The sequence below is a fragment of the Teleopsis dalmanni genome, chromosome 2, assembly GCF_002237135.1.
Source record: "Teleopsis dalmanni isolate 2A chromosome 2, ASM223713v2, whole genome shotgun sequence".
Taxonomy (NCBI): Eukaryota; Metazoa; Arthropoda; class Insecta; order Diptera; family Diopsidae; genus Teleopsis; species Teleopsis dalmanni.
In genome coordinates this window covers 50,971,320-50,993,438 of record NC_051847.1, presented here as the reverse complement: position 1 = coordinate 50,993,438, position 22,119 = coordinate 50,971,320, and the positions used below count along the sequence as shown (strand labels likewise).

Below are 22,119 nucleotides of genomic sequence, written 5' to 3'. Positions count from 1 at the left end.
CAGAGGAAAGAAAGTAAACAAAAAGTTAAATAATGTATAAGTTCAAAGCAAAATAAGGAGTAGAAAATGCAAGGAACAAGGGTTGAAATCGTTTGAAACACAACTCGGATGAACTCTTAAGCACCAGGAACGAAGGCCCACACAATGGAAGGAGGTTCCTTTCAATACATTTAAGCTGTACTCATTTGAATTGAAATTATTTTTATTTTTATTAGTTGAGTTTCTAATTTTCTGCAATTGCTAATTTTTCACGCACAAATATTTCGTATGCGAAACGCAAGACGAAAACACAAGGTCCTCTCAAAAGGCAGCTGGTTAATTGTGGTTGATTTGAAAGGAAGGGCGTCGATCTGCGATTATATTGTGCGGTGACAGTGGCATTGAATTTGTTGATATCAATGGTGTCATTAAAAGATTATCCTGAAATATTTTTAAAACAATTTTATTTATTTTGATGGTTTTTTTTTAATTGGGAATGCATGCGCATAATTTGTCAGAACTTATGTCGCGTGTGTTGTCAAAATATTTTTTATTTTTCATTTTTATGTGCTTAATGTGCAACTTCACATGCAGTTGAACTTAAGTCAACAGAGTCCTTGACGTGTGACACTGCCACAGGATACCACTTTAAAAGCATAAAAATGCGGAAATAGTGTCGCCATGTAAATTTGCCTGCTATGAATACACTTTGCCTTCAACTTCAGACTTGACTTACACATATATTCTAGTGAGCTCTACATTGTTTAAGTTAATATTTTGCATTACAAACCATTGCTATTCACTGTGAAATAATTTTCAACTGCGTTCTTTAGTATTTATTTTATTTTAAGTATATAAAAAATTTTTTTAAAAATGTAAAGAAAATATTTCAACTTAAATATTCTGTAATGTATATGTATCTTACAAACAATAAGTATTTAAAAAATGTGTTTAATATTTCATCCTAAAATACAGAATACATTCTACTCTTTTTAATTTAATCGTTTTCTGTAAAAATGTATATTATATAAATTAAAATCAAATTTCTTTATATAAAAAATAATAGTCTATTGCAGTCTTCAGACAATAACTTCACAATTAATTTATATATATATAATTTTTTTTTAAATAAACTGCGTGTATATACTCTAAGTTCACATTCAATTACATATCAACTCTATATTTAGTACAGGTATTATACATCATTAGTTCCAACGACAGATTGTCAATGTCTATTCCATTGACACCTGAGACTAATGATTATAAACTGCATTACAAAGTAATCCCTACATCATTAAAAACATAATTATTAAGCAAATAAATAAGTTTATAGACATATAGAATATTTGCATAGTATGTAAACTTCGTACACAATATGATATGAGAACTCAGAACTCAATAAATCTATCTAACTTCAACAAAGTTTAGATATACTTGAAGAAATGACAATATATATTAGGTGATCTTCAACGGTTTAATTAACCGGTTCATAAAGATAAAAGATTAATTTGTAACAAAAATAGCAATTAAATCACTGTATCAGTTTCGCTACTTATTATTTTTATTATTAGATAGATAGACAGTTTATTGAGCATCGACTCCAACTCGTAGCGATATTGCAAGGAAAAATTACTACTGAAATCGTTTAACTCAACATTAATTGTTTTCTTCAAATAATAAATTTAACCAATTCTACTATGTTAACTCAACTAAGCTTTTAACTAATTCTGCTTTTTTTTGATAACGAAGCTTGAAAATGATTTTAACGATCCATCTTGCAGATAGAACTAGTGCTCAGAGCTAACGACATTAATACAATATAATGAATATGCTATTTTCACCACAAATCTAAAAGAATGATATGGATCATAAACTTAAATGAAGTTTTCCGGAAACAATAACTGACATCTGAAAATTTATCTACCTATATTGTGTTTAAAATATTAGACAAAATTAAACAAAGAGATTTGTCTGCAAATCCGGTAGTTAGATCCATTTTGCACAAACAATTAATATAAAGTTCCACTTAAAAGAAAATTCTCCAATGTTCAAATTCTGTCTTTCATTTTTATATCAAGTTTTCATGCGAAATGGATGTTACTACTAGAGTTAACAGTGATGCTAAATATATTGAGCGAAAAGAAGCATAAGTTACTACTCATAAATAATATATTTTTTGATAAAAAACTATTACTTATTGAGTCAACACAATATGATGAGCTGGCTAAGTAAAACAATTTATTGTTTGAAATTAATAAGTTTTTGACAAAACTTTATATTTTTATATTTATATGTTTATTTTTATATTTATATATATTTATATTTTTTTTTTATATTTATATTTTATATTTTTATATAAAAATAAATTATTTATATGGCAAATGAACTATGGCTCAAAACTATCGACTGTGGTCATAAATTCAACCTTTTTTTTATATTCTGCGGAAAAGCTATATCTTATGAGGACATTAGTACGATGAACGCGAGAAATATACGAGGTTAGCTACATCAACAAATTGTTTTATTCTAAAAGGATTAAAATATAGAAAAAATATTACATTGTATTGTGCTTAAAATAGTTTTTGTTCATAAATAAAACATTTTTTTTTTTTGCAAAGTCGCTGTCATTAGGTTACGTGCAAAAAAATTTAATTTAATTAAATAATTTTTTTAATTAATTTAGTTAATTAATTTATTTATTTATTTAATTTATTTAATTAATTTAATAAAAATGTTCTTATGTATAGTTTTCATAAGCAACAATTGTCTTTAAATTAAATTTGTTATCTCAAATTCTTCAAATCTCTATAATTTATTTCCATCTAATAATTTGCAATTTGATTTTTATTGATAGCAAATAAAAAAAATTCTAGGCTAAAATTTTCATAGAAAAGAATGTGAACTAATGTTTGCCACCCCAGTACATTGTCTATGAAATGATTGTATGTGCTTGGCAACGAACTAACCACCCCTCAACAAAGAACAGAAAATCAGCAGCTGCGCTTCCTCATCATAGCTCGTGTCGTCTGAGACTCATTCCTGTAGTGCACCAAACACAACGAAAAGAAAAAAAATTATATAAAATAGAAAATAAAATCAAACAAGGATGAAAATCTAGAGAAAAACAAAACAGAAGCAAATACTTTATAACAACAATAGAAGAGCTGAAGTTTTGCACACGAAATTTTTGGATTTGAAAATTTCATTCATTGAAGATTCCACTCCACACACAAGCAATTTCAATGCTACAACAATTGCTAGGGGTGTGTTTCATTATCAATTCGTTGCGTTTCAATTTCACTATAAATTTCAATATGAATTTGTTTACTTAGCATGGTTTTTGTTTGCATTAAATTATAAATTTAGTGTTTTTTTTTCAGATACATAATGTGCTTAACCTAAGGGATGCAAATGTTATATGCGGTTGGAAAATCCTTCAGATGTGTCGCATCCCCACACCAGACACAGGAAAAGCATGACAAAACGAGCCTTTTTCATACATCCGCCGAGTATGAAAATACGAAGGGAATGTAAAAAATGTGATATATTATTTTTTTAATTCGTTATAAGAGTGCAATTGTTAACACAATTGCAGCAATTAAGATTGTTATTTCGACTCACCGTCGAGATATTGCAGGTGTTTCACAACAACAAAAAATTCTTGAACTTCATATTCTTAAGATTCTGATTCTTTAATATTATAATTGTATGACACAACTATTTGCCAATTCATAATTTATGGTAATTTATTCATTTGATGATTATAACAAGAATTTTTAAAATAAAACCAATAACCGAATTTTTTTGCACTCTTAAGAATTTATTCTGGTTTGGTCTATGATGTCATTCACATTTGGGACAAATACCAAACTATCGTGGTTTGCACAGGAAATTATTGGCATGACTCATTCCATATTCTCATATCCGCACCATCTCACTACTGGAATCCACTTGAGTTGTTAATTAAGATATAGTTGATTTGAGTGAATAATTTGTTGTTGTGATTTAAATATGAAATATGTTTAAGAAAAATATATTGAAACTTATTTTTTTTTTCAAATTAATAGTCTTCAAACATTTTGAATTAATTTAATTATAATTTTTTGAATGAAAACACATTTCGTTATTAATAGTTTATTGAAATAAATTTATGTTCTTCGGACGTGCCTTTGAGTCATAACTCTACGAATAGAAAGAATGGGTTAATAGAATGAATATGGAAAGGGTTAATTTTATGAGCACATAAAAAACCTGATGAAAAGTTAATAGGTCAAACTTTTAAAAACAGAAACGAGAATAGAATTGAATTGAATAGAAAAAATTTTGAAATAAAATTTTATTATTTTTATATTTTTAATTAACTTCTATATTTTTGCGACTAATGGCTTTTGAATAATCAATTAACTTCAAGAGCGACAAACAAAACAAAAGAGTTCGCACTTAAGAGGAGAAATAAATAGCTATATATTAGAAAGAAGTAAAGTGCTCATTTAAATTTTTAAAATTTTATGAAAAGCACACTTTTGTTTGAAAAAGATTCCTTTACTTGAAATTAATTTCAAATATTTTTTTCTTTTATTTTTTTTGTTCATACTCACCACAATGGTGAAATCCCTCTTAACAAAATAAATAACAACGTTGTTAAATAAATTTTTAATTCTGTTTGTGACACCTACTTAAACAAGCAATAGGCACTTAAAAAACCAACAACAAGACCACAACAACAATTACTTCTACTACTATTGCTACTACTATAAAGGTAACATTTCATAACGGTGACATATTTCATACTGTGAAAAACTCATCAATGAGCAATGAGTGGAAAAATTGTAAAGCATTAGAAAAAAAAGAAAATACTTCACATAGGTGACAACATATTACATATAAAACAAATATTCATTATAATTTCAATGCTCTTGTTCAACAAAACAAGAATAAAATATTAAATGTGAAAAACCTATGTTGTCGTCATACAACATATGTTTCTAAACACCAATTAAATATTTATATATTTTTCCACAAAAAAAAAAAAAAACTTCAAAACAGTTCGTATGAAAACTCTAGTGTTTGGCTTCAAAGACTATTTACAAAAAAAAAATTAAATTAATAGTTATGCCCGCATATTTAAATTTTATTATAAAACAATAAAATACAATTCATTAGAGAGACATTTTAAAACCCTTTGACATTAATTGGAATAACCAGTATTCAAACCAATTAACATCAAATTAATTATTAAGTCACCTAAAATATATACAAAATTATACTGAGCTGAATTGCTTTTATAAAATTAAATAAACCGCCATAAAATCAAAAAATCAAAAAATTGGGGTTGCCAAACCTACCGCAAGGCAATCATTAACTAATATAACAACCCTGAAACCTGCGTGTCTACTGTTTAATAGAAATATTATAATCATTTTCTTTATGCGGGAAATACAATAAAAATAAAAACATTTTGTATTTATGTCTTTTTTGGCTCCAAGTAGTAGGAGCCATCACAAAAACAAAATATAATAAAATTTTTTACCCAATTATATTCGTAGAAAACATTATGTTTGCTGATGACGTTTTCTTTTGTGTCGATGACTCATCTAACATTTATACGCACAAATAAATAATATTAGAATTAAAACTGAAGTCAAAACAAATATAAAAGGAAAAATCCTAATAAAGTACAAAATTTGAACAACAACGACAAGCCTGTTAGACTTTATTTAAGCACTACACTTAGGAATATAAAAATATTTTAACTTTATACTCGTTTTAGTGATGGTTTTAACCCTTGGATTTTTCATAAAACGGTAGCACAATGGGCATTTAGACTTGAGTGGATCCCCTTGGGAGAGAGATGACCGGTATAACCCAACCTAACCTACTCGTAAAAAGGATTTGTCAAGTAGCGGTTAGAAGAAATTTTTATACATGTTTAATCGATGCTTAAAATAATCCAAGAATAATAATGTTGCAACTGATGCTTAAACTGTAAATAAAGCTTAAATTCAAGCTGAAATGAAGGCTGACATGTAAGCTGAAATGCAAGCTGGAATGAAGGGTGAAATGAAAGCTGAAATGAAGGATGAAATTAAAGCTAAAATTAAACAGAAATTAAAGTTGAAATTAAAGCTGAAATCAAAGCTAAAACTGAAGGTCATTTGTAAGTGTTGCAAGTATGCTGCTGACTGAACATACTACAACAGGATTGTTAGCGTTTTTACAAAAATTCTGTATCCTGAGTAGTAGTTTTAATATTTAATTAATATAAAAAATATTTAAAAAATTAAATTAAAAACAATTAATTAGACAAAAGAAAATTTTAAATTGGTTAAAAAATGGTGTAAAATAATATATTTTAAAAACCACTTAACCAAATACTTTTCAACAATTAGAAAAAAATATACGATACTGATTCATATTAATTCTTATATTTACAGCCTATGATAACTTTAAAAGATTATTAAAAATAGTTAAATAAAATAGTTATCAGCAATTAGAGGAAGATTTAGCAGGCAATACAGCTTCAAACTGATCCTAATGATTGTAAATCATTATTTCAATCATCTAAATCATTTCATATATATAAATTATGCTTATTTAATAAAGCACTTCTAATACTTACAGAAAGTTTACAATACTGATATTTACAATACCAATGATAATACTGACAGTATACGAATTTAGTCTTACAACTTATTCACACAACACGAATTAATATGCACTAACTGCTGATCGGGCTTAAGTTCTTGTTGTGTCCGTATATTTAATATTAAAATATGTTTACCAAGATTAAGTTTCAAGAAGTGATTTTTTTTATTTATAATTGAAGAAGGTATATACTAATCGTTATTATTGATACCCCGAATATGGGTTATTAAAATCCAACAAATTAAATATTTCTCAAATATCAAATCAACTTAAATGAAATAACTTAACAGTTTGAATATGATAAATAAAAGACGATAAGAAGTGATCATATAGATAATTGTTAAATATGAAATAAAAAAACATGTACTATAAAGTCCAAAAAGAAGTTACATTCAACAGTATCAAGTAATTAATATAATTTTTAAGGAAGCTTTTAGATTATAAAGTATACAGTCTAATTAGATAATGGATATAACGAATTTTAAAGAATCATTTATATTTACCTCAAAGTATTTGGAAAATGTTTAAGTTTTTAATATATAGTTTTAAAAATCTAGATTAAAAAGCAGTCAAATAATACAACAGGAAAACCCATATTAAAGGTCTGTTAAAGTCGAAATGTATTGTACCTCCAAAATTTACTGGTTCTGTTTTTTATTTATACTTAAGCGCCACTACTACAATAATTAAATAAAAATACAAAACATAATTACAAAAGACAAAAACAAATACAAATACAAATATAAAGTCATAAATTTCTTCACATGTTGTAAAATCATTAAGTATCATTTTTCCGTCTTGAAACCTTGTCAAGGATATGTGAAAATTCTTTCGTTTGAAATTTTATATGTACAGCCCGCCTAACATTTTTGGATGGTATGAGGCATAAGGTTCACCCCATAAATGTTTGTAGGGACTTAACATACTTTCGAATATACATAAATGTTAAAATGTTAGCTATTACCATTTTCGTTTGTATATACATATATATATATTTTTTTTTTTTTTTCATTTTTATTTGTTATCATATTCGAGTTTTGTCGTCAGGTTGGCGCCATTTAAATGACATTGACTTTTTGAGTAAATAAAAGCTTGAAGTAGGATATACATAAGCATTTGTATATGTAGGGAGCAGAATGGAAGGATATTTTTGAGTTTTTCTAGTTTATCCTGAATACAAAGTATTGTGTAATGAAATTTGATTCAAAAAAAGTAATCTTATTATTTAACTATTAATGCAAAAGTATCAAAAAAAATAAATTCAAGACAAGATTTTTGTACTCGTATAATTACTAAAATGTATATCTCAAGCCTAATTAAATTTTATGAAAAAAAATTAATGCATTTAAACAACGAAAATACTTTTCTTCACTCTACTATTGATCTACAGTAATATTATTAAAATTGAAATAAACAGGGTACCAGCACCCAACAGAGCGGAGCACTGCGACCATTGTTTATCTTTTGTAAAAAATGTTGTAAACAAATACAATTAGAAATATTTACTATATAAGCTTTTATGTGCAGAACATGTAAGATCTTCAAACTTAGAAAATTTTATTAAATCTAGACAGTATCTAATAATATCTCTCAATAAAATATAATGTCACGAATTAATATAGAACTCTCAATCTACATTTAGAATATTACTACGAAAACCAGTGCAAAAAAGAACTCGACTCTCCAGCACAGGCTACCATTCATATGTATATTATTGTAAACCCTTTCTATAAAACTAGTTGCAAAAAGAATCGCACTTACAATATGAAACATCACAAACGGTGGTCAAACCAGAATTGGCAAGAAAGAATGTGATACTATATGTTGAGTGAGACTACAAAAGTATTATCGAATATAAGTTACTATCACCTGATCAAATAATTCCATTGAATTTCCATTGACAGCAATATTTGCAGCTAAAGCAGGAATTCGATAATAAAAAAAATTGAATTGATTATGAGAATAAATATTGTATTCTATAAATTTTTTATGATCTAAAAAATTGAAGACCCTTGCCTTTATAATTGAATGCATACAGTATAAAGGGCTTCTAACATTGCACTGTCAATTCGAATATCTGCAAGAATCTCTCATTGCTAGGAAAATGCCCCAAGAAAAAGAATTTGCAAACCATCTGCTTCAGTTTTTCAAAGATAAAACCTCATAACAAACAAGGGATCAATCATTCTAGTCAAGAAATTAAGGAAAATTATTGATAAATGCCGTTGTTTAGAATTTACTTATTTTTATTATTTATTTATTATTTTTTTGTTATATCAAAGCTCATATTTAGGTTTTGTGTTTATATTTATTTATTCATATATCTATATTCTTCATCATATATTACTACATACTCGTATTATTTTAGTAATAAATATTATAATAAATATAAGAGTAAATAAATAATAAATAAATTAATCTTTTATTTATAATATACTATTAATAATATACTATTAATGAGTATTATATGTATTAAAATTATGGCGACGGAGACTCCTACGACGCTGACCACACCATCTTTTACTGTAATAGGTGGATCACATTTACAGAAGAAAAATTAGCCCAGATTGGACCAATAAATCCCAAAATATATAGAAAAGATGAAAGTGAACTTAGAGATATGAGAACAATAGAGTCATTTGATTCAAGTCCTCAAAGCAAAGAAATTGAACCTAATAAGGAGAATCAGAAACCATACTTATAAATAGTGCAGAGACCTAGAAGATATGGTGAAAAATGACAAGAGCATGGCTTGAAATGCCAACATAAAAGAGACCCTCCTCGAAATAAAGCGAAAGCGGTTTCGAAGGGAAATAAATCTCTCCAAAAAGTGAATGTTTAAGTCCGTATACTACATATTAATGTTGGGGAGTCAGTCGCACCATTCCGACGACGGTTGGTCTGACGATGGATAAAGCATTCAACCGCCTCACCACAAAAAAAAAACAAATACATATATTATTAATATTTGTAAAATTTCTAACTGCCAAATATAAATATGATTAAAATAATATGATAAAAAAATTTTTTATATTTTTTTATTTCTCGCAAATTTCGAAGAAAAGGTTGAGTGCGAAGCAAGATAATAGTTTGAGCTTCTATATGCTTAAAATCGAATCTTGGTTGTACTAAACAATGGCATTATAAAAATATTCAAATGACGAAAGATTGCACAGCACCAAAACAAAATTTTAAAGAAGTCTTATTAGAAATATTTTTATAGTTATTTTGTATATTTTATATATTCTTATATTATATAAGAAACAAATTTAATTTCTTTTTATAACAAGAAGTAGACAAACTAAAAAATTTGTATGCTTTAATCGCCTTAAATTAAAACCGCCACTGTTCAAAAACTCATTTAAAATTCAAAGGAAGGTGGAACGAATTCAGCAAATAAGAAAAGAAATTTTAGCTAACTTCGAGTACATTCAAGATCTAAAGCTTTTCTGTGTTCCATTTCGAAATGACAAATGTGAATTTTATTAAAGTTTTTGTTTTTTTATTTTATATATATATAAAAAAACATATATATATTTGTATACACATATTGAAAGATTTAAATTAAGAGTATTAGATGTTTATTTTAAGTACACCGATTCAAATAATCAAGCAAACATACAGACAGACAAAGATACAGATATAGATACTCAATATACCAGTTCGCAATTAAACAAATAGTAAGGCATTTCGAATTTCAATTGGTTTCCGAAAATATTAACCAGAAATTATTTTTGAATAGAGTCATTTGCTAAAATAAAAATATACCAACAAAATTTATTAGATTTTGAATTGGTAAACTTTTGCTTTGTATTTACTTCGAAAAGGCATTATTAATGTTAATTTTTTTCCAATATCGATCCAAATGCGAAATTTTATTCTTATTTTAATACTTTTTGGGTCGAACGTGCCTCATCAGACAAAAACAGAAGAGTCACGTTACACTGAAAATGAAGTTAGGCTGTTTTTTTTGCTTCCTAACAACTTGCCACTTTCTTACGTTAACGTTAACGTTATACTACGCAGTATTTCCGGTAACGTCGTCATTTACTAAATGACACAAGCACATCCTTTTGATTTAAACTAAACTTTATACAATAATGGCATCATGTTATATGAGTATGGATGGCTGAAGCAACATTTCCTCATTGATAATACCAGTAAGGCTTTGAAACATTGTGCTCAACGCCACACATGACACACAACGTGTCCTTTGGATAAAGTATCAAAGAGCAACCTGTAATAAACTGTCTGGTGTAGACAACAATGACATGGGCTGTACAGAATTTTTTTATTTCATCACAACTATTTTTTATCCATTTCATTTTTATAAATAAAAAACATATTGCATTGAATTTAATAATAACTTCTAATGCTTAAAATAATCCTGGAATATTGTACATCAATGGTTGAGAATTGTAAATATGATTATTATTATAATATATATGATTTATTATATGTTAACGGAATATATGATATCCAATATATAAACGGAAATGGGTATTGCATAAAGAGTGGAATAATTTTTGAATCTTATAAAATAAAATTAAGTAAAGTACCATTAAAAATAATTTAAATGGTTTGTTTATGAAGTTCGGAGATCGATATTCCCATAACTAACAATGTCTCAATAGTAAAAAAATAAACTTCATCACGGTATGTACATATATTTTACAAATATAAATATTTACTTATTTACTGTAAAACTTATATAACAATAAATCGAAAACAAAAACTTACTTAGCACAGCATCTTATGCGAAATAACTACAGGGCATTAGAGCTTCAACTACCACCTGCATAGATTAAGCATCTATGAACCAGATAAATGTAGATATTGCTATGAAAACTAAGAGATAATCAAGCAACTAATTAACAATTATTCAGTTATAATTTGAGTTAAAAAAAATAAAAACGAAAAAGTTTTAGAAGAAGTCTATAACTCCATTTGTGGTCGCAGTACAAAGCGATTGGTCGGACCTATTAACTTTTGTTATTAAACCAAATAAAAGTACACAGTGTTGACCATAAAGATTTTCAGTTGAGATATGTTGAGTTATCTTGGTGCTTACCTAAATCAAACTATCTAATCTTGATAAACACCAAGATACTTAGTATAGCCATAAGAGATTTAAAAGAGCTGGTAATAGAGTTCCTTCTATTAATTTGACGGTACTATATTATTAAGTACGAATTATTATCGGAAAAGATTATTATTATCAGAGAAACAGTAAAAATATTGTTTGAGCCGTATGTAGCCTGTTGATAATTTCTTAATATCAGAATTAGAACTCCCGATCAATGATTAGTCAAAATAATATAACTAAAGGTTTCATCTGTCTCTAAGAGTCAATGTTCTGTCGGCTTTAACAAACACATATAAAATGTTTTCAAGTCAAAGTGATCAATTTAAATTAATAAATTAATTAATCAAATATATTTATTTTCATTATACATTATTATTATTGTTAATGATGATATTTCTGTAGTTATAAATAAAAAAAATTATTTGCATTGAAAGTAGAGCAGAAAGTGAGCAAAAAGAAAAGAAAGCTCTTTGGTGTCTTTGGTGGCGACAAAATTAAGTCTAGACTTTTATAGAGCAGTTTACACATTACATATGAAATAGTGACACATTTTTAAAGATTCAAAAACTGAAATATAATAAACTTTAATAGCATAAAATAAATAATTGATAATATACAAGGCTATTACAGCAGCAATTTTATTATATATCCAAAATTAAATTGAACTGGCAATTTTATAGAAATTTTTTTAAAAAATTGAATATGTAATAAATGTACTAAAAATTTTAACTTGTAGTTCTACAATGTATTTTTGCCAACAATAATGGAGACCAAAATAAATTTTAAAGAGAAATTTATGTAATACTAAAATTACAAATAAAACAGTTTAACGTCGGATATGAGTATAAGATATCTTCATAAATATAATTTATCAGACCTTTAAGTTTACTAATAATAAAAAAATAAATTTTTAGTATGACTTTCACCTAATATATGGATTTAAAATAGAAATTTTTAAAGTTATTCCAAGGTCCAAGCAAGGACTTTTTGAACATTTGTCTGAATAACTTTTTCATTATTTTATAATTAATTAATTTATTATATTTATTATTTAATTTATTTATTAAATTTTTAATTCAATTAATAAATTTTTATATTTAATTAATTCATTTTTTTAATTTAATTTTTTATTCAATTTTAATTTTTCTCTTTTATTATCTCTTGTTCTAATTTTATTAATTCTTATTTTATTTATATATTTTTTTGTATTATATTTTTTCTATAACTATTTATTTCATTATATTTCATTTTATTTCATTTTATTTCATTTCCTTTTTATTTTGCATTCCGTTTTATTTTTTATTTTATGTTATTTTTTATCATATTTTCAATTTTATTTTTCTTATTATATTTTATTTTCAATTTTCTTATAATATTTTATTTTACTTTCTATTTTATTTTTTATATGATATTTTATTTCTTACATTATTTTTTTATTTTACTATATTTATTTCTTTTATTAATTTCTTTTTTTTATTAATTTGTTTTTTATATTATATTATGTTTCATTTAGTTTTTTTCTTAATTATTTGTTTTTATAACATTTTATTTTATTTATATTATTGCATATATTTTATTTTATTTATTTATTTTCATTTTACTTTATTTTTTATTTTTAATTTATTTTGTTTATTTTTATTTATTTCATTATTAATTTATTTTATTTATAATTTATTTTATTTTTAATTCATTTATTATGTATTTATTTTAGTTAAATTCAAGATTTCATGGAGCGAAATCCGGCAGAAGGTTCTTGACAAATAATTATGGAAAAAATTCGTCTCTATCCTATGCGATGTCTTTACCCAATGTATTGTAAATAAATTCATTGTAAATACATCAAGCAAATAATAATTATAATATATATTTATTTATTATTTTATCTTTTCTTTATTTTATTTATTTTTTGTTTTATTTATTCTTTGTTTTATTTATTCCTTATTTTATTTATTTTTTTTATTATATTTATTTTTGTTATATTTATTTTATTTTCGTATTACATTATGTTTTAAATTAATTTTTTTTGTTTTAAGTATTGTATTTAAAACAATTTAACTTTGCTTTTTTTGTGATAACTATTATGGAGGTAATATTAGAATAAAATAAAAATTTATAATTTTTTAAAAAGAACCCATTAGTACACTTTAAAAGAAATAATACAGGGCGAATGTCCTAGCAGTCCAGTTCTTTATTCTTAGTAAACTTTAAAATTAATTTTAATGTTATATCACAAATAAATATATAAATAAAAATTAAATAAATATCATATAAACCAATAACAAATAATTAAAAAATAAATAAATAATAAAATAATATTAGTAAAATAAATAATATTAATAAAAAAAATAATAAAATAATAATATATATTTAATAATAAAATAATAATATATATTTAAAAATAAAATAACTAAATAATAATAAAATATTTTATTAAATAATAAAATAATAATATATATTAATAATAAAAAATTATTATTTTAAAAATAAATACTAAATTATAATAAATATTTTAATTATATAATAATTATATATATTTAAAATAAAATAATATATACATTTATATTATAATTTTTATATTATTTTTTATATTATTATAATAATAATTAAATATTTAATATTAAAATGTGATATATATTAATAACAAATAATTATATTATTTTAATAATTAAAATAATAATAATATTTAATAATAATATATATTTAATAATAAAATAATGTATATATTCAATAATAAATAATAATATATATTTAATAATAATAATATTTAATAATAATATATATTTAATAATAATATATATTTAATAATAAAATAATAATATATATATTTAATAATAAAATAATAATGTATATTTAATAACAAAGAGGTTTTTTCGATCAGTAGTGAATAAGTGAACTTATTTTATTATTATATTTAATAATAAAATAATAATATATATTCAATAATAAAAATCAACATTTTTGGTAATAAAATAATAATATATATATTTAATAATAAAATAATAATAAAATTTTTAACACTTACCTTACGTGTTTCCAAACTCTACGAAAATAATTGATCGAAAAGGAAATTCCTTATTCTATAGCTGATTGGTAAATATCCTTCAGTTGTATTTGTTTGTATATCTTTTTAAATTTATCAAATAATTTTTAATTTTTATTAAAAAGTCGTTAATGCTTAAAACTAAAAAAGAAGGAAGGATAAATGAACATTGATATACAGGCCTATTCTGAATACTCCCAGCGAAAAAACTCCCTATTCGCACGCTGTTCCCGAACACACAGCTCCCTTATTCTGAATCGCTAGGGAGACAGCAGTTTCGTGAACAACAACAATTTCAAATTTGTTTTGTTAAATTTTGGCAACCATGCCACTTTTTAATGACGAAAAGTGAGAAAATGAGCAAAACAAAGAAAAGAATTGCGTATCATATGTTGATTTAAATGTAAAAATCGCATTATTTGTTTGCTGCACAAATTATCGGAAATAAATATAAGTTATTTTATGAGTAAATAATAAACAATTAGAAACTTTTATTTTAATGAGTAAAATACATATATATAAAAAGAATTATGCATGAGCAAAATAAACCAAATGCTAAATTCTAAATTTTTAACTCTTTTTTAAACTAATTAAAAAACAAAAACGTTATGATATCAATTCTTCAATGTCTTTATTTTCAAACATTCACTGCTTTTATACAAAATTTGCGTAAATTATAATTTACTTTTTTTATATAATTAGGATAGAAATGTCCTTCATGCTTAAATTAATGAACTAATACTAGTTTATACCTATAAAGATCTTACAATATAAAAGAAGCAATGTTTTACCTGAACATAATTGCAGTTTTAACTTATTTTAACTTATTCTAGGAATCCACTTATTTCAGAATTTGGTTTCCTTTCATTTTTCTATTGTTTTAAAAACAATAGTTAACACTTTAATTAGTGGAAAAAACCCGTGTGAATAAAATAAATAAATAAAAATTTAAATTTTTCAAATTTGTTATACTTTTATTAAAATAATAATTTTAATAAAATATATTAAATGAAAATTTTGTTATATTAAATTTATTAAAATATATTCGGAAAACTAATCAAAAAATAAAACTTTGAAAATATTAAATTAATTGTAATAATTTTATTATAATAATAATTTTATTAAAATATATTCAAAAATCTGATCATTTTCAGTTACTTTTATATTAAATTAAACTATTTTTTATACTTTTTTAACTTGTCTCCCCAACAATTTGGTAGCGAGAGAATTTGTGCAAAATTAGGAAAAAACTCACATTCGCATGCGATTCAGAATAGGGGAATTGGGAACAGGGAACATACCAAATTTATTCAGAATAGGGGAATTGGGAACAGCGAACAAACTCGCATTCCCTTGCGATTCAGAATAGGCCTGATAATTTAATTTAATGGAATTTAAATAGAAATAAAACCGAAATATAACTGAAACGGCTTGTGGCAATTAAGTGGTTGCCAGCAGTCAATAAAACAAATAATTTGGTAAGCAAGAAGGGGGTGAGCTTTAGACAATAACGTCATAAATTAAACACAATTTTTGTGTCTTTTTTTTTTATTGTACGTATGGAAGTTCAATACATAACAAATTAGAAACCAAACGAAGGACAAATTCGGTTGCAATTGGAATTGATGACATCATTCAAGGAAATACCGTATACCATACATAATTATGTATATCAACAAAAAAAAAAAAGGAACTACTTATGCTCGTGTTAGTACCAACACACATGTACCAAGTTTGGAGCCTTATGTGTAACTATGTGTAGAGTACATTGTACAAGGAATAACATGTAAATAAATGTAAGTACATGCAACCAACATCTACTTTAAGACTTTCTTTCTATAATATTTAAATAATTCTGAAAATTCAATTTCTATTTAAAAGTTCTTTGAACTTTGTTGGCTTTTTTGTTCTGCTCCCCACTTTGTTTACTTTTTTTATCTCATCTGACCCAAGTTTCGCAGTTTATAGCGGCAATGAACAAAGTCTGTGCCAAAAAAGGTAGCGTAGCCGTAGCCGTAGACGCAAGATGGTGGTGGCGTTAATCCACAAGGGGCATTATTGTTGCTTTGTTTCTTCTCCTTTCTTAGTGTGTTGTTTTTCTTATATATTTTATAACTATTTATTTAAATGAAACAACATTTATATTAGCATTTATTTATAAATATTTAAAATAATTTCTTTATTGCTTTGTTTTTGTATTAATTCACACTTAATTAACTTCTGCACTTCTGTTTCTGAAGAACTTTTGAAAAAAATTATTATCCTCTTCTGAACACAGTGTTTGAACACATATGTAAATGCACATTAAAGCAAGCCGCAAAATCGCTTAGTCCCTTTCTGTATTTTTTTTTTATATTTATTTATATTAATTATTTGTGGTTTGCCTGTGTGCAATATAAGGATTTCAATTGAAAACAATAGAAACATTTATCACAAGAATAATTTTTTTTTATAACGTTTGGTTTTTGCGACTCAAAAATTGTACATTCAAACAAACTTTATTATAAACACAGTAAATAATTTAAAATAAAAACAATTCATTATTTAAAATTGTTTTTATTTTTCAGTTATATTCTAATTAATATTCCACACAATCATAATCAATTAGTGTTTGTGTTGAAATTAAATTTAAATTAACAAACTTTTTATTTCAAAAATTCCGTTTCTGACTCAAATCGTTGAACAAGACAGCCACACGCTAAGCGAACCAACAACGAACTGATAAAATTATTTAAACAAAACCATCCAACAGTCGTTCCGATACAGTCGCAATAAAACTTGTTTTCAACATTTCCAGTTGCGTTTCGTTGCGCGACAATATGAAAATGAAACAAAACATAAACAAAAACAAATCACATTGGAAGGTAGCTTTTATTTTTGAAAAGTTAAAGTTTGTCTTAAAGATTTTTTTTTAAATCGAAAATAACTGAAGCAGTATTGGCAACTGAAGCAATATGGACTTAATTTTCAAATTTAATTAATTAAATAAAATAAAATAATAACATTTATAAAAATTTTTATTATTATTATTATTAATAATTTTTATAGAGCATTGACTAGCGAGTATTATAATTAATAGGTTATTAAAATAATTTATTTTTTTAAAAATTATTTATAACAGAACATTATATTTAAAAAATATTAATTATATATAAGAATACTATATATTATATAATAAAATATAATAATATATGAAATATGAAATAATTTAGTTATTTAAAAATAATTTATAACAGAATATTATATATAAAAAAATATTCATTATATATAAAAGTAATATATATTATATGATAAAATATAATAATGTAATCGGAATTAAAAAAATCTATTTTTAACAAATTTTTGAAGATTTATTTTAACTTGTTTAATATAAATTTTAATGTTTAATTATATTTATTTATTAAAATTTAGTATTCATATAATTCTCATGAAGAATTATCTGACGAGTATAATGATTATAGTTTTATTTAAAAAATTGTAATTAAAAATTGTTATAAATACACAATTAATTTTTTGTGATTATTTAATTTAATTTGAATATATAATGATATATAGATACATAAATAAGTTATTTATCATTTATGATTTATTTACAAAAAAAAAACCATTATGTTTAGAATTTTATATGTAAAACATAGAAAGTTTTGGACTGGATATCTCTAACTATAAAGCACTCTTTACACGATTCATTTATTTATTTTAAAATTTATAATTGTTTCTTATAAAATATAATGGAATTAATACAATTGTATTCAATATACATAAATATTCTATAATTGAGTTTACAATTTAATGGTAATTTATAATGGTAAGGACTATTTATTTATTCTTCCTGAAAGTTTGCTAGGATTTATTTTTCTTTACCCTGTGAAGGTCTAAATATATTACATCAAGCCCATCGGTAATAACTTTAGATGCGTATCTGCATAATAAGCATTATTCTTAGCTTCGTCAAAATTATTAGCGGATGCGATCAGGCCCATTTCTAATGGATTAGGATATGCGTATATGTGATGAGCATTCTTCTTTGTTGTGTTGTTAACAATCCAATATTTCCATATGGGAGAACAAAAATTACAATCAAGCAACCCTTCAAAATTTGGAGTCTCAACTAACAAATAAAATAACATATTATAAACAAAATTACACCTAATATATATTATTCGTAACCAATTACTTCCCGACAGAAGAACCAAATCATTGTTTGCTATAAAGTACCTGATATCAAGGCAGGCCTGCAACTTTGCCCGTTGCTCGACTTGGGTTACTGCCAATCCATAAATCTACTGTGCTGACTACAAGTGTTCACCCCACTAATTTTATGAAATATCTGCCTTATACAAACGATAATGCATTTGATCCAATATACTAACTTCCGGTAGCACTACTTCTTTAACTCAAGTATAACTATAATCCATATTTGATAAAAAATGTACCTTTAGCAGAAATATGATTAAAAGAATATGAAATAATTTAGTTTTGGTTAGCTGCATGTGATACTATATACCTGCTTATAAACCTATTTCTATGCCAAAATTTGTCAGTATATAAAATTTATCTAAAGTAGTAGTTATAATGATTTATTTTTTATTTTAAAAGTACTAGACCACTTTTTGGCTTTATTGCCTAATCACAGCGTAACATTTGTCACGCATTGAACTGGTACCACTGTATTTTTTATTTTGTAAACTATTTCGTTAATATTATATAGTCGTAATCAGGAAAAAAATATAATAGCTTTTTGAAAAATATTAGAAACAATTTTTTCTTGACATTTCATTAATTAGTTGGCCATTACAAACGTAAGTCGTCCTTGGTCGCCACCAGTAGCCTCCGCCAATCAACCCGATCAGTGACTTGCTATATTGACATTTAATAATTAAAATAATCAAATGATGCTGATCTAGATATAATGATATAGTTCACTAAAGCCAGAAACAGGTAACTTATTAAATTATTCTGCTCAAACTACAATATATTTAATAAATGCTTCTGGCGGGTTTTAGTTCCACATTCTATTCTACTACCCAATTAGACGAGAAATTGTGGATGCTAAACGGCTTTTTTCACTAATTGAGAAAGATTCGTTCCACCCTCTACTTCAACTAACTAAAAATATAATAAAAATAACACAATTAAATTCAACAAAAACTCTACACACAACTAGACTCTTAATTTTAATCTTAATATCTTAACTCCGTGTAAGATATTCATATTTCATTATGATTATTTATAATAAAATTAATTAATAATAATATTTAAATTCAAATTTTAAAATTAAAAATGAATTCTAAACAATCATTATATCCACAAAAATAATAATAATACAATAATTCATTAATAGCTTTTGTAATAAAAAATTGACACCTCAGTTTGCCTTTAAACAAATAAATAAATACCGTTTCAAAGTTTACGGTAAAAACGGAAAAAGCCAAATAAATAGCTTAAGGGAAATTATTTGACAAAACTAAAGACCGTAATATTATAATATTACGATCTTTGACAAAGGTTTGCAAACCAAATAAACTTCAAATTAATTTTGTTACGCATAATCGCTTCAGTATAAGTTTGTATACGTATTAATAAATATATATATAAACAATTAAAAATAAACATAAATAATAAAAAAATTAATAAGTATTACACAGCTGAATTGAATAGTTATTAAGCGTTGTAGAAATTGCTTATGGTAATATTGGTAGGAACGTTAAGAGTCTTCAAATAAGGCAGTTTACTTTTTTTAGAACTGCTTTACCGACATTGTTAAATCGTATAATTACATTGAATTTAAATTGTTTTTACATTTACATGATTTGTATATATTATTTAAGTACAAAATACGGCTGAAGTAAGGGCTACAATATTGGTCTAATATTTCAATATTGTTTAATAATGGATTAACGTTAAAATAGTGTCTCATGTACTCCTGTGCATTTATGTAGCACTTTTTTAAAATAGTTTATCTAAGTAAATCTATAAATATATGTGCGGCAATTTCATTTAATTGTATTCATTTACGAATTTAAATTTAATATAATTCAAGTATATTTTCTAGTGTCTATTGAGCCTAGATTTGGTTTAACGTAGTATTTTAAACTGATATTGCCAGGAGTATATACCAAAGAATTAAAATAATAGATATTTAGTCCAAACTCAATATTCGGCAATATTTTACAGTAGGTGGAAAACATCAAAAGACTTAAAATCACCAAACCAATGCATAAAGAAAGTCAATCTGCAGGCAAAACTCGTACAGCTTGCGGTTCGTTTGAATATACTACCTGTCGCCAAATCATATAAGACGCTTTTCCCGAACACTGAATGCTGTACAAATAGGATAAGTGAACTGTAGATCGTAGATTTTTACAGCCAGAAAGAACTCTACATTCCAATTACTTACTGAAGTCAACCTTTGTCTAAAATACAGAAATCTAGGCTCTAATATCCGTTAGGAATGAGATTGAGTTCCATATTTCAACTAACTACTGAGCTCAATGTAGAAGCCGTTGGCAATAGTGATTTTTTATTTGATCTCCAGGTCAATATCTCTGTTAAGCGAAATTAAACAATGTGTGATTGAATAAGAATATGCTGTGAATATATATATAAATTGTTTATCGGTGAGAATGTGTTCTCAAACACTTTTAACAAAAAATATGGTTTGGACTAACGGAAAATTAAAGCGTCTTTTTAAACATAACTAAAATAAAATCTATGAGGCAGCAAAAATGTTTGTGCTGACAGTCATACTACCATCAATTGATGTCAAAAGTAATATCGTTATGCCATGATATTACATATCTAAATGAAAGTCAAAATGTATATAAGTGAAATTGACAATGTAGACTTATGTAAACTTCAAATCTCACAATAAATCTAAGAAATTATGAAGGTGATCAAGTGACCATACTGACCTACGCTTTTGAAAAACATAACAATAACATAGATAGGAATATCTATCTTCTCTTTAAATTATTAGGAAACATACACCGCTACTTGTCAAGTCAAATCCCATCGAAAATATGTAAGAAAAAGACATACAGTCTCTTAAGATTAATAAGGATTAATGCCAATCTACTCACGGCTCTCACCATAGGTAAATGTTTGATGTGCGACTAAAACAATCAACGAAGTACAGATCTTTGTCATTCATTATATGTCATTCTATATCATTCTGCATTATACTTTGAGAATTTAAAGGCATGGGAGAATCATTGATTAACATGAATAGTTCTGATGTTTATTATGGAAAGCTGGCGATTTAATTAAAGGGGACAAAGATCAGTCAAATGCAACCTCTGCAAATTTCCAAATATTTATCTACTCTGCCCAGAAGTATACATCTTATTCCCATATGCAATCATAACTG

General features: G+C 25.0%; 1 protein-coding gene across 1 annotated transcript in view; it reads right to left on the bottom strand.

Moving 5' to 3' along the window:
* LOC119680476 (protein unzipped) overlaps window positions 1-17,467 on the bottom strand; it is a 149,257-nt gene extending 131,790 nt beyond the window's left edge. The window contains exons 1-2 of the mRNA XM_038093296.1: window positions 17,393-17,467; window positions 14,733-14,891 (exon numbers count right to left, since the gene is read on the bottom strand). The gene's annotated coding sequence lies outside the window, so the exon portion shown is untranslated. The remainder of the gene's footprint in view (window positions 1-14,732; window positions 14,892-17,392) is intronic.
* Between the last annotated feature and the right edge of the window lie 4,652 nt (window positions 17,468-22,119).